The sequence below is a fragment of the Colobus angolensis genome, unplaced genomic scaffold, assembly GCF_000951035.1.
Source record: "Colobus angolensis palliatus isolate OR3802 unplaced genomic scaffold, Cang.pa_1.0 Scaffold49, whole genome shotgun sequence".
Taxonomy (NCBI): domain Eukaryota; kingdom Metazoa; phylum Chordata; class Mammalia; order Primates; family Cercopithecidae; genus Colobus; species Colobus angolensis.
The window spans coordinates 2,742,651-2,746,172 of NW_012118376.1; the positions used below are offsets into that span (position 1 = coordinate 2,742,651).

Here is a 3,522-nt window from a genome sequence, read left to right on the forward strand (position 1 = left end):
CCTAAAATCCATCCCATCTTCACTAGTAATTGAGGAGTGTGTGCCTTTTCTCTACCTCCCTTGTAACTTTGACTGTTAGACCTCTTAATGTTTCTTGGTGTGATGGATGTAAAATGATACCTTCCTGCTACTTTAATGGCATTTCCATGAATATAAGTGATGTTGTGCACCTTTTCACAAATTTCCTGGCTATTTGAGTTTGCTGTTAGGTCATTTGCCTACTCATATTTCTCGTCTGTTTTTCTATCGGGCCCTTTGTCTTTATCGTCAGTTTGAAGAGCCCTTTGTGTGTTATGGTTGTGGCTGAAGTGTCTGAAGAGCTTTCTCCCCCTCCACACTGCAGGGGCAGCTGAAATGCACTCGGGTTGTTTAGCAGAGCTAACCAGGCTGTTACGGTAGATACTGAGACTGAGGATTGTATTGAGCTAGAATATAGCCGCATGGTGTGGAGGACTGAGAAGGTGAGGCAGTTCTGCCCCATGCTGCCTTCCACCGGTTACGACCTCCAAAATCGAAGGGCTGCCCAGGCAGAGGATGTCCCCCTGCCACCCTCGGAGGGGCAGCGCTGTGCTGGCCGACATTTGTGATGCGGCTTGTCCCTGGCTCAGGTGAGGCTTCCGCTAGGTCAAAATGATTAAGACGTCAAAGTCAGTGCTTCTCACCTTGTGCCCACTTTAACTCCTAACAGATGGCATTCACTTGTGCAACACTCCCTCTGGGCATTCCAGTTTTTAAAGAAACCCAGAGAGGTAAAAAGCATGACAATAATTGGTCACCTCTGGCTCTATTAGGGGCACATCAGTAAGGATGACTCTCAGACTTTGGCACAAGTAAGACAATCTGCGGGTTTATGTGCAGTTTCCAAGCTTTAGCTCAAGCATATCAGAATGCAAAGCAATACTCTTGATAAGATACATATAAAAAAGGTATAAAAAGTATTAAAAAAGGACCTCCGGAAAGATCAGATTCAGTATAGAAGGAAATAGAAATTTTAAAAAAGAAAAAAGTATAGAAAAAATTCTAAGTCAAGTTAGATAATTTAAAAAATGTTTATAACACTTACATCTTACCCCGTTTAGCAACCATAATGTTACATAACCATAATATTTACTGGCCACAAAAATACCATTCTTGAAGGTGGTCTGTAACTCCTCATCCTACTTTCCCCCACTTTTGAGACTTCAGCAATGTAATAAATCTCTTGGGGGAAAATGCAGCCTTTAATTTCTAAAGATTTTTTATGCTAATTGGTCTTTATCATGAGTGACCATATTTAAATCAATGCCTGTATATCAGAAGACATGTAAATAGCCATTTCCTTGTTAGAAGATGCATGGTACTTGTCTTTTTTGATGATTCTGGTAGATCTGTTATCTTTTTAAAAAAATGAGATATGTTGGCCGGGCGCGGTGGCTCAAGCCTGTAATCCCAGCACTTTGGGAGGCCGAGACGGGCGGATCACGAGGTCAGGAGATCGAGACCATCCTGGCTAACACGGTGAAACCCCATCTCTACTTAAAAAATACAAAAAACTAGCCGGGCGAAGTGGCAGGCGCCTGTAGTCCCAGCTACTCGGGAGGCTGAGGCAGGAGAATGGCGTAAACCCGGGAGGCGGAGCTTGCAGTGAGCTGAGATCCGGCCACTGCGCTCCAGCCTGGGCGACAGAGCGAGACTCTGTCTTAAAAAAATAAAAAATAAAATAATAATAATAATAATAATAAATGAGATATGTTAAATGTCGTACCTGATCCGGAGTGGACCTGCTTGGTGGGAAAAAGAATACTTAGCTTTAGAAAAGTACAGTGCATCTCTAACAAGACTATTAGCAACTGAATTCATAGTTTACACTAAATGCTACTGTTACTATAGCAGCTGATTTTTCCTATTCTCATCTTTGTCTTCAGTTATTTCCAGTTGTGTTTAACAAGAAAGATTCTGGAACTTTGTCATCTCCATGGCTGCTGGTTCAAAATCTGACAGCATGGCAAGCACTGATCTCACTGTGCCTGGGTCTCACCTTGCCCTTTTCTCCCTAAGTTCTCAGAAGAGGTCAAGAAGTCTGTCATGTGTTTTCTTCTCATTGTTTTTCAACTTTCAAAGCAAATTTATCTAGAATCACACATTTGGTCCTTTGTGAACTTATTTCCTAAGGACTAAACTTCACCTTTTTTTGTATTCCCTTTTCTTTAATAGGTTATTGCAGTGGTGAATTATTTTCCTAATAAAAAAGACTGCAGTGACAGTCATTGCATTATGTTTGGATCCTTTTAACAGATTTTGTGTTGAACAAAGCAAGACATTATTACTTTTATTTCTTTTTCTTCCTTAATTAAAAGTATTGAGCAAACTTTGTATCTTGCCAATATGTAGAGGGGATCTTTTAGTTAGCACAAACAATAAAGAAAACTAATTTTATTTGTTTTATTCCTTGGGTATCTATGAAAGGGTTAGAAAAAGTGAACGAGAGCATGGCGCTGCTCATTATTTCTAGTATCTATCTTTAAGGTGGTTTGAATGCATTTCTTTCACTGGCCTGCCTGTCCTCTGAATTTACTCCTAGCACTGCTGATGGTTCTTCAGAACTCAGGAATCGTGTTGCATGCCTTGTTTCTACCCGTGGAACCTGAGATGGTTGGAAACCCTGAGGCAATGACAGGGACCCCAGAGTCCTTGGGAAATGACCCACTGTCTAATTTAAAGGTAAAAATTTAGAGTGCTGCTTTGGATATTGCCATTTCCTAAATGTGCGTATCTTAAAAGCATTGCTTTCAGTATTGCCGATTTTCTCATAGTAGATTGTTTTTATAATCACAAAAACATATTTTTATCTTGAAAAGCATACAGTCGTTGAAAGCTTTTTAAAAGGCTGTTCACCAGTGGCTCTTCCACTCCTGAAGTTTAAGAAACAAAATTTTCATTCCCAAAGCTTTTTTTCTGGTCATTGCTGAAGTGTGCTGTGCAGCACCCAGAGAAGACTGCATAAGGAAGCGTCGCTGTTATTCTGAAGATAATACCTTTTTTATTGTTGTTGTTATTGTTAAGAAAGCAGAGACTAGTTAAAGCTAACACAGACACAGCACGGAGTTAGCTAGTTCTTTCCGTTCAAGCAGCTTAGCCTCCCGCTATTAGTATAAATACTTGTTGACTAGGGATCCACTTGATTTCAAAGAGGATTCCTAGTATAGGAAGGGCTAGACATTTTTAACAGTTTCTTTCCTGAGGAATCAACACTTAATACTGAAGATTAATTAGAAACCTAGACATCTACCCACACTATAGGATTTTTATCGGTAAGAAAATGGAGGGCGGCATGCTTTCTTAGACTAACTGTAGTCTAGGAGCTGTGTGCGTGATCCTAACACTCATTATTATTCTTCCCCTGCTCCCCAGCGTGCGGGCGCCGCAGAATGAGGAGTGGCGAGCCGGCCTGCACCATGGACGAGGCCCGCGGGCTAGACGATGCGGCAGCACGGGGCGGTCAGTGTCCGGGACTGGGGCCAGCGCCAATGCCTCCCGGCCGCC

General features: G+C 41.7%; 1 long non-coding RNA gene across 1 annotated transcript in view; it reads left to right on the plus strand.

Moving 5' to 3' along the window:
* LOC105524104 overlaps positions 1-3,522 on the plus strand; it is a 9,453-nt gene extending 5,931 nt beyond the window's left edge. Inside the window, exons 2-3 of the long non-coding RNA XR_001003698.1 lie at positions 2,561-2,700; positions 3,391-3,522. This is a non-coding gene — a long non-coding RNA (uncharacterized LOC105524104). The remainder of the gene's footprint in view (positions 1-2,560; positions 2,701-3,390) is intronic.